The sequence below is a fragment of the Ochotona curzoniae genome, unplaced genomic scaffold (genome assembly GCF_017591425.1).
Source record: "Ochotona curzoniae isolate NIBS_2020 unplaced genomic scaffold, NIBS_Ocur_1.0 scaffold_1852, whole genome shotgun sequence".
Lineage (NCBI taxonomy): Eukaryota > Metazoa > Chordata > Mammalia > Lagomorpha > Ochotonidae > Ochotona > Ochotona curzoniae.
This window is the reverse complement of record NW_024467087.1, coordinates 15,344,845-15,358,397: the sequence shown is the minus strand read 5'-3', so window position 1 is coordinate 15,358,397 and position 13,553 is coordinate 15,344,845. Positions and strand designations below refer to the sequence as shown.

The following is a 13,553-nucleotide window of genomic DNA, read 5'->3' as shown; positions in this document are numbered from 1 at the left end:
TACCTGGACGCCAGGCTCTACTTCTAGTAACATGTGGAGGGAGCAGAGTCCCTGCAATGCCCATGGGAGACCCTGATGGATTCCTAGCTCCTGGCTTCTTTGGCCTGACAAATGTAGACATTTGTGTAAAGACAAAGTAGATGGAAGATTTCTGCCCCTTCTCCACCTCTATCTTTAAATGACAAAGGCTTATAGCTTCCAAATTACTATATTATCTACCTAGAAATGAACTTTCCTACCACTCAGGAAAATCAAAATCCATTTGGTATGAACATGCTAACACCTGACATCAGGTTAATGCATCATCTCACTCAAAACATTTTCATTGTTTTGGATTTATTTGACAGGCAGATTTACACATGGAGAGAAGGAGAGACAGATCTACCAGCTGATTCACTCTCCCACTCCCTTAGCATCCATAATGGCCATGGCTGGGCTGGGCTGAAGCCAGGAGCCAGAAGCTTCTTCTAGGTCTCCCACATGAACACAGGGGCCCAAGCACTCGGGCCATTCTCCACTGCTTTCCCAGGCACAACAGTAAGAAACTATATCAGAAGCGGAGCAGCCGGTACTCAAATCAGCACCCACAGGGGATGTCGGCACAAACCGAGGCTTAACTCACTACACCATGGCCCTCGCCCCAACACATCACATTTTTCTTATAAGACACCGTCATGGGCTAGCATGCTATCACCTAGAGAAGCCTTCCAGGGTGTACAGGGAGGCAGGCCAGCGGTCAGATGAGCTGGGGTGCTGCTCGGGGGCTGCCTCTTGTCGCAACCACAGCCACAAAGCCAGCTGGCTTTCACCATCTATTTTCCACCACCAGGGTCTCTGTTAACAGGAAGCTATATGGAGTGGATGTGAAAGGGCCTTTGAAAAGCTGAACGAGAGGCCTGATGCAGCAGAAAGCCCACAGGACTGGGAGTGGGCAGGATCAAGTTCCAGGTCCGACCCTGCCTCTGCTTAGCTCCTCCCCAGGCCTCTGAGCTGGCGCCAACTCCTGCTCAAGGACACACATGAAAATCCACGGCTGTGGCCTCACCGGCCCCACTGCACAGGGCCTCTGAGTGCAAACTCATCATCTTGCTCTGCAAAGGTCCTTTGCAGTCTGACCCCACCCTACCTACTCAGCCTCGTTTCCCATGATTTCCCAACTCCAGCCTGGGCTTCAAGCCCAGTGGTCTCCTCTCGGGTCCCCTGAGGGAGCATTCCAGGCTCATTGACAGAGTTTCTCAGGCCTGCCATGCCCTTGCTGCTAAGGCAGGGGCCCCAAGCAAGTTCCTCAGTGCCGTGGAACTGCCGGATGACACCCTGTTGCCAGAGCCCCTTCCTCTAAACTTCACGCTCTATCACAGTGTTTCTTAGTCCCCACATAGTCTTGTATTGCTCTTCCATCATTTCAAGTGCATCTCTTGCTGCCCTGGCAGCGAGTCAAACTGATGAGATCCAAGCCCATTTGCTCTTTGGATGAACACAGGTCTGGGCATTCACAAATGAAATTCCCATAAAATCTCAACTCAGGTGATATCCCTCTAAAAGACATCACAGATCCCAAGAGATCCTAGGACTACAAAGTATAGAGAGAGAGGGTGGAGGTCACCAGCGTTCCAACATTACTTCTCTTTTGCTCCAAGACTCTGTTAGGGGCAACCCATGCCAGCTGCAGTCATCTATTGTAGGCAACCTTGGGAAGGGAAGGTCATTCAATGATCCAAGCCTTCTCCTTATGTACAAAGTCAAGATGCTCCCACCCTGGCTGGCCTTCTGATCAGCAAACCCTCAGGGAAGACACTGTGATGCTAGACTGGGTCTCAGAGCTAATATGCTATTAGGAGAGTTCCATGAGGATAAACTTTTAACAAAAAGGATATTCATTTTTATTGGAAAGGCAGATAGAGAGGAGGAGAGACACAGAGGAAGATCTTCGTCCATTGGTTCACTCCCCAAGCGGCCGCAATGGCTGGAACCAAGCTGATCCAAAGCTAGGAGCCAGCAGCTTCTTCCAGGTCTCCCACATGGTTCAGGGTCCCAAGGGTCTGGGTCGTCCTCAACTGCTTTTCCAGGCCACAAGCAGGGAGCTGGATTGCAAGTGGGCTGCCCAGGACATGAACCAGCGTCCATATGGAATCCTGGCGTGTGCAAGGTGAGGACTTTAGTTACAAGGCTATCATGCAGAGCCCAAGGATAAAGTTTTATTTGCAGATCCTTTTGTTGTCTATACAGACCAGGTTGAAAAGAGATTATAAGTGACATATATAAAGTGATGTATGTGGGGACAATGCAGTGGCACAGTAGGCTAATCCATCACCCTTAAACTCCGGCATACTATATGGGCACTGGTTTATGTCCCGGCTGCTCCACTTCCAATCCAGCTCCCTGCTAATGGCCTGGGAAAGCAGCAGACATGGCCAAAGTCTTGGGACCCTGGGCCTACTTGAGAGACCAAGATGAAACTCCTGGCTCCCAGCTTCAGATCAGCTCAGCTCAGCTCCAGCTATCACGGCAATTTGGGGAGTGAACCAGCAGGTGGAAGATCTTTCCCTGTCTCTCCTCTCAAATCTGCCTTTCAAAATAAAAATATTTTTTAAATGAAAGAAAGAGGATTATGTCTTGTATTTATAAAATGATGTGTGGGGCCCAGCAAGTTAATCCTCTGTTCTGTGGTGCTAGCATCTGATATGGGCACAAGTTCGTGTTCCACGTGCTCCAGGTTTGATCCAGTTCTCTGCTTATGGCCTGGCAAAACAGAGGATAGCTCTAGTCCTGGAAATTTCTGGCCATTTGGGGAGTGAACTAGTGGATGGAAGAACTTCTCTATCTGTGTAAAATCTTTCAAATAAAAATAAATATTTTTAAAATAAAATAAAAATACAGTGATGTATAGAGCAGATAAACCAGGACCCATTGGCTAACAATTTGCTATAAAAAAAGAACAAATAATAAACAATCCTATTTTACAATTCATGATAAAGTGAATGGACTCTTAAGCTCAAGAATATCAATATAAAGATAAGTACTATCCAAAACAACAATGACATCAGGGACAAATATTACTACTGTAAAACAAGATCACAGAAGCAAAGGCAAACAATGGCCATCAAAACAATTAATGCTAATAGTATCAATATTAAAAGGAAACAATTCAAACGACCTGACTGTAAAGTTCATATGGAATTGCAACAGTGATCAAAGCTCTTGAGATTGATGTGGAGATTTTAAAAAATAGATCAACCAATGGAATAAAATATAGCCCAGAAATTAGCTGCCACATTTCAGTAACAGTAGTAATAGACTGCTGATAGCTTTTTCAACAAGTGGTGTTAGGGTGACTGGATATCCATATTTAAGCAGAAAAGCAGAGGGGACAACATTGTGGCATAGAAGATTAAGCTACCACCTGGGATGCTGGCATCCATATGGGTTTATATCACCAGCTGCTCCACTTTCAATTCAGCTCCCTGCTAATGATCTGGGAAAGCATCAGAAGATGATCCAAGGGCCTGAGCCTCTGCACTCATGTGGGAGCTCCTGGCTTTGGAACCACCCAGTTCTGGCAGTTGTGGCCATTAGGAGAGTGAAGCAGCAGATGGAAGATCTCACTCTCTCTCTCCTGTCTCTGTAACTCTGACATTCAAAACATTTTAAAAGTCAATCTTTAAAAACAAACAAAAAAAGAAAAACAGAGAGTTAGGGTTCAGACCTCTCAAACAGAAAAATGAACTCAAACTGGATCACAGACCAAAACATAAAACCTAACATTAGCCAAATTCTAAAAAGAAAATGTAAGACAATATATTTGTGACCTAGGACTGGGCAAGGAGATCTGAGCCATTAGAGAAACTAATGAGTTGGTTGTACTTCAGCAAAATAAAAAACCTCTGCTCATCAAAAGATACTGTGGAGAGACTGGAAAGATAAACCAGACCCGGGCACAGATTTTGCAAAGCACATAGCTGATCAAGGTCTTATCTCCAGAATACCTAAAGAACTCTTCAAGCCCAACTACAAGAATACAAACAACTCAGTTCCAAATGGGCAAAAGATGGAAACAAACACTTCTCCAAAGAAGATGCATGAGTGATGAGAAGTACACAGAAAGATGTTCATCAAGATTTAGGGAAATACAAATGCAAACCACAGCAGGCTAGCATGGCACACCTGTAAGAATGGTGACCAGTAAAAACAACATATAACAAGTGTCAGGGAGTATGTGGAACAACCAGGACTGCCATACCTTGCTGGTGCAAATGGAAAAAGGCAGTCACTTTGGAAAAGATTTATTTATTGAAGGGTAGATTTACAGAGAGCAGGAGAGACAAAAAGAAAGATCTTCTTTCTGCTGGTTCACTCCCCAAATGGCTGCAACAGCCAGAGATGAGCTGATCTGAAGCCAGGAGTTTCTTCTGGGTCTCTCACATGGGTGCAGGGACCCACACACTTGATCCAATCTCCACTGCTTTTCCAGGCCACACAAACAGGAAGCTGGATTGGAAGCAGAGCAGCTGGGACATAAACTGCTGCCCAATGGGATGCTGGCACTTGCAGTCGGAGGGTTAGCCTGTTGAGCCCCCATGCTGGATTGACAGTTTCTTTAAAAATTGAACCTAAGGGGCAGGCATTGTGCTGCAGCTAGTAAAGCTGTCTCCTGTGACTCTGGGAATCCACTTGAGTCTTGGCTGCCCATTTCCAATTCAGCTAACTGCTGGTGACCTGGGATAGCAATTGAGGCTGGGCCAGCTGCTTGGGCTCCTGTACTCAAGTGGCAGACAAGGAAAAAGCTTCTTTTTCAAGTATGGCCCAGCCTTGGCTGTTGCAACCATTTGGGGAATGAACCAGTAGATGGAAGACTCAAATTCTGTCTGTGTGTGTGCAACTCTGTCTTTCAAATAAATAAATAAATAAGGGATCTGTGGCATAGTAGGCTAATTCTCTGCCTGTGGTGTTAGCATCCCATGTGGATGTTGGTTCAAGTTAGACTGCTCCACTTCCAATCGAGTTCCCTATTTGTGCCTGGAAAGCAGCCGAGGATGTTCAAGTCCTTGGGTCTGTACCCACACAGAAGACCCAGGAGGAGGCCCTGGCTGCTTAGCTCCTTCAAATCAGCTCAGCTCAGTTCCAGTTGTTGTGGCCATTTGAGGAATGAACCAAGAGATGGAAGACCTTCTATCCGTTCCTCCCTCTCTCTTTGTAACTCTGCCTTTCAAATAAAAATAAAATGAGTGATAAAATACATAAATCCTTTAAAAAATACATCTTTTGAGAAAAACATTGCATCTATACAACCCTATGATTCAGCCATTCAACTCCTAGGAATTTAACCCAGAGCAAAGGAAATACAGGGCCATAAAAAGCCTTGTAGACAGCTATTCAGAGCAGCTGTTTGTAGTAGATACAGACTGGAAAAAAAAAAAAAACAGTGTCCATCCACTGATGAGTGGAAAATGTGTGATCTATCAATACATTGGAATGCCACCTGGCAAGAAAAAGAAATGAAATGGTGATGTATCAACAGTGTGGATGAATGTCATATGCACACACTGAGACGGCAGAGCACAAGAGAGCACAATTTCATAGAGCATGCGCACTCATCTCTATTGCCAGAGAGTGGAGCAGCAATGGCTTCCGAATGGGGAGGAGGGCTCTCCGAGGGCCACAGGTCATTTCCTGGGAGGGACACCTACATTCACTCGATTGTGGTGACGGTTGTGCGAAGTAGAGACATGTGTCAGCTATGGTCAAATTGAACGCTGACAAATACGTGCATTTTATTATGCGTCCATATCACCTCAATAAAGCTGTTGACTAAAAAGAAAGAGAAAGGTCCTCAGATTGGATAAAGCGGCAACAACAACAGCAACAGCAGTAACGATAACAGTAAGCCTTTCTTGTGTCCCCTTTGCATTGTCACTCTCCTGTGAGAATACTACTCTATTTCCAATCCAGCTCCCTGTTAACGTGCCTGGGAAAGCAACAGAGGATGGCCTAGGTCCTTGAGCTCCATGTAAAACACCTGAAAGAAGATCTTGGCTTCTGACTTGACCCAGTCCAGGCCATTGTGGTCATTTTGGGAGTGAATCAGCAGATGGAAGATCTCTCTCTTGTATGTCTCTTCCGGTCTTTTTGTAACTCTGTCTTTCTGATAAACAAATCTTTTTGTTTGTTTTCTTAAAGACTTACTTTTGCAGGCTCTGCGCAGAAGCTTAGTGGCTAAAGTCCTTGCCTTGAATCCATCGGGATCCTATATGGGTGCCTGTTTGTATCCCAGCTGCTCTACTTTCCATCCAGCTCCCTGCTTGTGGCCTGGAGAAGCAGTCAAGGACAGGTCCAAAGCCTTGGGAGTCTGCACCCACATGGGAGACCCAGAAGAAGCTCCTGGCTATGGATCTGCTCAGCTCCAGCTGTTGCAGCCACTTGGGGAGTGAACCAGTGGACAGATCTTTTTTATCTGTCTCTCCTCTGTAAATCTGTATTGGAAGGACAGATTTACAGAGAAGGAGAGACATAGGGGTCTTCCATCGGCTGGTTTAATCCCTAAACCAGCAGTAGTCACAGCTAGGCTGATCTGAAACCAGGAGCTAAGAGCTTCTTCCAGGTCTCCCACATGGGTGCAGGGTCGCAAACATAGGCCATTCTCCGCTGCTTTCCTAGTCCATAAAGCAAGAGACCTGGATAAACAGTGGAGCAACTGGGACATGAACCATTGCCCATTTGGGATGCCAGTACTTGAAGGTGGGAGATTAGCTTGTTGAGCTATGGCACTAGCACCATAAAGAAATAAATCCCCAAAACAAACAATAATAATAACAATAAAAACTTACCCACGCATTCCTGGGGGGCCACCCACAGAAGCAAGCCTGGAATCGGGAACTGACTGCAAGTGCTGATTCTAATGAGTTTTATGTTCCGTTCCTCTCGTACTCAGCCCCAGGACAGCCCGGAATGCCCCGAGAGCACCACCCATGTCTCTCTTTCCTCTTTTGAAAGGCCATCTGCCCTCTGGCCTTCAGGAAGCCATCCCCAGTGCAGCTGAGGCAAGAGAAGCATGCCTTTCCTCAAAATAAGCTGAAGGATCCCTCACCACAAGCTGGGCCCACGTTCTGTGCCTTGGATTGGTTGGCATGCCCATTCTCACACGCTATGTATGAAGGGCTCTAGAATTGGGTTGAGACCCTTCCAGGGAGGTACCTAGGCCTCTTGTGTTTTTGTTAGGATCAATAGGATGCCAAAGAAAGTGATGGCTTACCAAGGCAGGTGCTCTCTGCATGTAGATTCTTCCGGTGTCTACAGAGCTGCTATCCTCAGGGGGTATTATGGGAAAAGGAGCATGTCTAAGTGTCTCCTTGTTATCAGGTCATCAGAAATCTCATCAGAAATCTAGGGAGAGTAAGATGAATTGCCTATCCTCCCTGCCTCCCAGGCCTAGCAGCTCTAACCTGGAAGATGGCAAACCAAGGACCTGTGGACCTGTGTGTGTGTGTGTGTGTTGTGTTCAGGGGTGGTCCTGACGTGATCTCCTTTATCCTGGCCTATCCATGCCCTCTGACCATTGGTCCAGAAATGGACTCATCATGTCTTGCAGTACAGGGGGCCAGGGGAAGCTGTAGCCGGCCAGCTGACTTCCCGTAGGGTACTAACAGACCCACTAATGTGGGGAGGCAACTCTTTTGTGTTTCAGCAGCGAAGGCACTTGGGGTGGGGAGGGGTGAGGGAGAAAAACAGAGGTTGTTGATGCCTGTAGCTTCAATCCTACTCTCTCTCTCTAAGACATGCACCTTCCTTATTCTGTGTGACAGCGAAGCCAACATAAAGTTAGCAGAGAAACCTATAAAATGGTCCCCTTGGGCTTCCAAAATGGGTGCTGCTTGTCCTGCCGGCACTGCCATAGGTGTGGTCTATCCCAGGCACTTGGAAAACTCAAGGGTATGTGGAGGAGAAAGGAGAGGAACAACAATAACAACCATGCGAGTAATGACAACATTGAACAGCTGTTACGTAGTTCCTGAGTGCCAGGCACTGCGCTGGGCCTTTATGTTTATCATCTCATCCAGACTTAGTGCGTAGATGCAGCCAGTAAGCAGTAGATGCAGGACAGCAGCAGTGAGTATGCGTTCTTCCTTGTCTAGACAATAACACTGCTTGGAAAGGTTGTTGGATCAGATCAGAAGAGGAAAAGAAGTTTCAGAGAGGGCAAGTGGACTCAGAGGCAGGAAGTGCCAGTGTGGGATGACCAAAGAAAAAAAAAGAAAAAAAAAAAAAGAAGCCCACAGAGGAGGTAGGAAGCCAGTGCAAAGCTTACCCAACTGAGGCAAACTGCTAAAGCTCTGACTTCATGTTAGCCTCTCTCTAAGAAATGTTCTAGAACTTGGCCTGCATGAAATACCCTTCCCTGTTGCCTGGCCCACATTCTCAACCTTGGGGTCTCTTTGCCAAGATGCTCACTTTAGGACACCATTTCCCTACCAAGAGGCCAGAGGACTCCAACTTGTCCCTTTTGTGTTGAGATGTGCTGAGCAGGAGATGGATCAAGAGAGCACAAATGAATGTGTGTGTGTGTGTGTGTGTGTGTGTGTGTGTGTGTGTGTGTGTAGCAGCTGTCTGGGTACTTACAGCCAGTTAAACCCACTAAGAGACAAGCCCTGTCCACGCCTAGCCCTTGGAGACACAAGGGCAGCAACACAAATACGTGGCTTGTCCTTGGTGGTCTGAGCAGAAACCTGAGCAAGTCTTTGGCCTTCAGGTCCCTGGTGAGCCCAGGCAGAGCTCTTACACACACAACTCTGTCCTCTACCTGAACCCCTGCGCTTCCAGAAAAGTCCCGGAACGCCTGGGGAGAAGTGGGATCCAGCCAGCCCACATCTGCCATGAACACCTGCGGTTAGTTTTCCTGTCCCTGAAGGATGGGCAGTGGCGGGCTGCAGGGAGAATGAAGTGCACTCCTTCCACAGTCCCCAGGGCACCCCCCCACCCCCCGCTCTGCGCGTGCGTGCGTGCGTGTGTGTGTGTGTGTGTGTGTAATGGGAGGGGTTTTTAAAAATGAAATACCCTCTGCCTGGGTGGCAGGGAAGCCTGGCCACCCACCCCGTGTGTTTTCTCAATAGAGGCTGGGAGCTCCAGCTGGGCCCATCACTTTGTAACTCCTGGAGTGGAGATGGGGTTCCACTTTGAGCTAACCCACACACCCTGACCTGCTCTTTTATGCCACATGCGTTTGCCCAACAATCATGCCCAGCTTCCAAGGTCAGCCGATGGCCAGGGAATAGAAAGGCGGTCTTTTCTCCCTTTTCTATTGAGGTCTGCCTTCCCCTGCCCCTCAAGTCTCCCACCCTCCCCCTCCCCCTTCAAGGTTGGTCGTCCCTCGCATCCCTGACAAAGCCTTGCCTCGCCTAACCCTCCTCCAGCTGCTGCTGACCTCACAAGGCCCGTCCGCTGCGCTGGCCTCTGCCCCGAGGAGCACAATTAGCACCTGACCAGCCACCGGCCCGCCCGCTTGTCCTCGCCTCTGATTGTTTCAGTGTCTTAGTCATCTCTTCCGCCTCCTTCCCTCTCGGCTCCCCCACAGCGCCCCAGTACAGGTTGGACACACAGTAGGTGTTAATAAACGTCTGTTGAATTGAAACTCGGGAGCCCCTAGGAGGTCAGAACCCTCATAAGCACTCCTATCAGCAGTTTCTTGGCAACCAGTGCTGGAGCCCGAGGCACAGGGCATTAGCAGCTTCGGCCCTATTACAGCACACAGACAGGGCTCAGCGGCCGGAGATTTGGTGTTGATGAGAAAGGCCCCTGACCCCTAGGAAAGCGCCCATGGGATTCTGGGTACGTCACACAAACTTCCCTTCTCGCCTATGGAACTAGTTTGCAGGCGGAAAAGCGCAGAGGGAATAAATTGACAGAGAAGCTAGAAACCTCTTTGCAGCTTTGAAAAAGCAGGCACAGGTTGTGGGGTCACGCCCAGGCCTGGGAAGAAAAGGCTGCCCCAGGCTTGCCCCAGCTCAGCAGGGGGGAGGAGGAATGCCAGGAGAGGCTGGCCAAGTGGCAGAGAGAAGCTCAACTGCCTCAGGGGGCTACAAGGATGTTGGCGTGGGGGTGGTGGACAGCAGCAGCCATAGCTGAAGCCTGAGAAGGTCCCACTTTCCCATCGCTCATTGGCTCAAATCCCAGAGCCAACCTCACCAGGGGTCCCCAGGCAAGGGGGGGGCCCAGATCTAGAGTGCCTGAGCTCCCCACACTGGTTCAGGATTTCAATTATGGCTATCCATATTGATGTGTTAGCCACTCTCTCTGCCTCCCCTACCAACCCTGGGCTCACACAGGGTGATACACACAATCCTAGACGTGAAGTTCAGGCACAGCGCGAGACAATAGCAATGTGCCAGTTCACGCTAACTGTAAGCCACGCTGTACTGTTTTAAAAGCCAGCAGATATGGATATAGCCTAGTACCTGACCCTCACTACCACCTTCTGTGAGGTAGGGCTCACTTGCTTGACAAATGATGAAACTGAGGCACACAGCTGGTTAAGATCGGCTAGGAAGGAAGCGACAAGCTAGAATTTCAACATGGAGGTAAGGGGCTGGAGGTACAATGAGAAAGTCAGGGAGGTGGGCTGTGGTGGAAGCTCCCAAGACCAGGTTTAGAAGCAGAGTCCAGTGGGAACATCACTCTTTTAGCCGGCAGCTAGCTGGGACGCTACAGGCCAAAAGCTCCAATGTATGCACACATTAATGCCTTCAGCTTTACATCTCAATCTGTGACAAAGCAGACACACTGCGCGGTGCAACCATTTAGTGCTAGGAATGGGAGTGGTCCCAGTGGATGTCCCCACCCCCTCAAGCAGGCTTGTCCAGCGGTGGGCGCCAGGCCCAGGGCAGCCACGGAGCAAACATCAGGCAGCAGAGGGAGGAATGCCAGGCATAGCTGCAAACAAGCCACTCCTTTGGCTTACAGCAAGAGGCAGGGGGACGATGGTGGCAACGTGAAGGTCTGCCTCTGGCTCTCCCATCCTCCCCTCCCTCCTCGTGCCCCCAACACGGCATCCCAGGTTTGAGATCTAGCCCCAGAGCCAACTGCATACAAGGTAGCCTCTTGACAACACTGGGCTGGCAGCAATTGGAAATTCTCCCCATCCCACACAGCCTACACCGAATTCACAAATCAGTCCTCCAGCACTGTTTCTGTGCTGGGGGGGGGGGTGCGGGTGACACTGACTTAATGCTTAGGAAAACAATGTGATTGGAAAGGCTTTGGCTAACTAATAAGAGGGACAGGCATTGGAGCTGGGCATCCGTATTCACTGAGCATTTTCAGTGCCAAAGTGTCCTGTCTTCCGAACAAGGCGGGGTAGGGCTCAATCTGTTCCCTTCACCTCCCTCCAAGCTGGCACCAAGGCCAGGGGTCAGCTCTAGGGGCTGAATCTCCACTGGGCGTGCCCGCCAGCTGTTGGGGCGGGCTGTAGTGGCTCAGGCCCTCGGGTGGTGACCTCACTTCTGCTCCTGCCTCCCCACCTCCTTGGGACTCCTCCCATTTGAGGCCCCACCAGGCCAAAATCGAGAAGTCCAAGGTTAACTGTTCCTTCCCACTTTAAGAGCTAATTAAAATGATTAGCCACAATGAACTGTCAAACATTAACTCAAAGAAGCTGCTGGACCAGACAGGCCTCTATTTGGGGCGCAGGGATGAGGGGACAGCAATCAAAAGGACCTCAGATCCCTCCGTTAGGAAGAGGGGATGGTGTGTGGGTTGTGAGGTTGGGGGTCAGAGCTGAGGTGCCAATGGGGTCAGACAGTGACTGTTTAGGAAGCCCATGTCTCCACAGTGTACAAACGAGAAAAAAAAGTGGGGGGGAGCAGCAGAGTTACGGCGCGATGGGATGACACTAAGAGTGGGGGTAGTGGGTGGGTTGTGAATTCATAAAGCTACAACCGCCTCGGCAGTTCCCCCAAACTCCCAAAGGCAAGGCGCTGGCGTCAGGGGACCCCGCGCCTTGAGGAAGACGCCCTGGCGGCAGCAGGGGGAGGAAGCAGCCGGGCGGGAGAAGCGAGGAGAGCGGGAACGCGGAGCTGGGAAGGCTGCGGCGGCTTGCTCACACGGAAACTCCGGACCCTGCCAAGAGGTCTCTATCTGGCTGATCCAGTTATCCAAGCCCCAGGATTGGTGAGCTGGAGTGCGACCCTCAAGCGCCTTGCCCTGGACTAGCTAGAGTCTGTCTGATCGATCGTCGTCCCCCCCCCCCCGCCAGCCCCTCCACGATCCACCCAGTCTCTTTGCCCACAAGCACAGAGTTTTAGGAGGTGGGGTGGAACGAGATGGGGGGGCTGCTTCACGGAATCCGGACTACCCGAGGCGCGGGAAAACTGGCCTTTCACTGGGACTCGGAGAATCGAGTCCAAATCTGGCCCTGGAGCACAAGCCCACGTTTTCCAAGTGCTTACTTGCGGTAGGGCGAGGCCACGGAGCCAACTCCCCACGCTGCTTGTTGCTTTTCCACCCCTTCCCGGGCCCCCGCCTCTGCAAGGGGGCCCCCATCGCCCTCTGTCCCGCCCTGAAACAAACTTTTCAAGGTCCCCGAAAACTCCAAAGAACCGCCGCCATCGACGTACCTGAGGCCGAGTTGTCTTCGTGGGCCGCCGTGGTACCCTTTCTGCTCCAGGGATCCCCACGCGGGGTCCCCAGCCCCGCCAGCCTGCCTGCTCCCCTCTTAGAAGCCCAGCCGGCAAGTGGCGCCGGGAGCAGGGCGCCGGCAAAAGGAGAAGTGGAAGTTGAGCGCGGCACCCGGTCGGTCCCCGCGGCCGCCGGGGCCGCGGTCCCCCGCCCTCCTTCCCTCCCTCTTTTCCCTCCCTTGCCCGCCTGCCCCCGCCGCCCCGCGCCCGTGACTCACCTCGGCGCCGGGGCAGGCTGGTCCGAGCGGGCAAGGCGCAGGGCTCTCCCACACGTCGCGCCGCCAATGGCAAGTTGGAGGGCGAGATGCAAATACTGGGTGAGGCGGTGGCGCCCCTGATAAAAATGATCCCAGGATTAAGGGTGGCGGTGGGAGGTGGGGAGGAGACGAACTGGGGAACCCTCGGGGTGCAGGGTGGACGCCGGGCCCAGGGAAGTGACCGCCGGGCGCCCGGGCAGGGGGCGCAAGGCAGCGGAGACCTACGCTGAGACTGCGGAGCGAAAGGGGAAATTGCACTAGAGACACAGACACACGTCCCCGCAGGCGGCGTCTGGGGCGGGCGCGAAGGAGGCCGGCCGGGAGGGAGGGACCGACGGGAGGGACCGCGGGCGGGGTGGGGAGGGAGGGAGGGACGAGACTGGTCGGTGGAAACAGCGCCCCTCCACCCCCTAGCCCGCCGCGGTCGCCAGCAAGGCAAGGGGAGCCCTGCCAGAGGCCCGTAATTCCGCGCGGCTTCCCCCTCGCGACTCGCTCGCCCCCAGAGGCACAGTGAGGACAGGGCTCCACGCAGAGCCCGCAGCGCGTGCCGCTACCCTGGCCGACGGACCACCAACCCCCACCCCTTTCGGTTCGCGTGGCACTCAGCACGGACTGACTTCGCTCTGGCCGGCTGGAA

The 13,553-nt window shown here is 51.4% G+C and overlaps 1 protein-coding gene across 2 annotated transcripts in view; it reads right to left on the bottom strand.

Annotated features, from left to right (window-relative positions):
• ELF4 (E74 like ETS transcription factor 4) overlaps positions 1 to 13,176 on the bottom strand; it is a 41,614-nt gene extending 28,438 nt beyond the window's left edge. The window contains exon 1 of one of the 2 annotated variants that reach the window (XM_041000019.1): positions 12,878 to 13,176. The gene's annotated coding sequence lies outside the window, so the exon portion shown is untranslated. Of the gene's footprint in view, positions 1 to 12,599; positions 12,740 to 12,877 lie in introns of those variants that run through there. The other variant, XM_041000018.1, reaches the window with a different exon arrangement.
• Between the last annotated feature and the right edge of the window lie 377 nt (positions 13,177 to 13,553).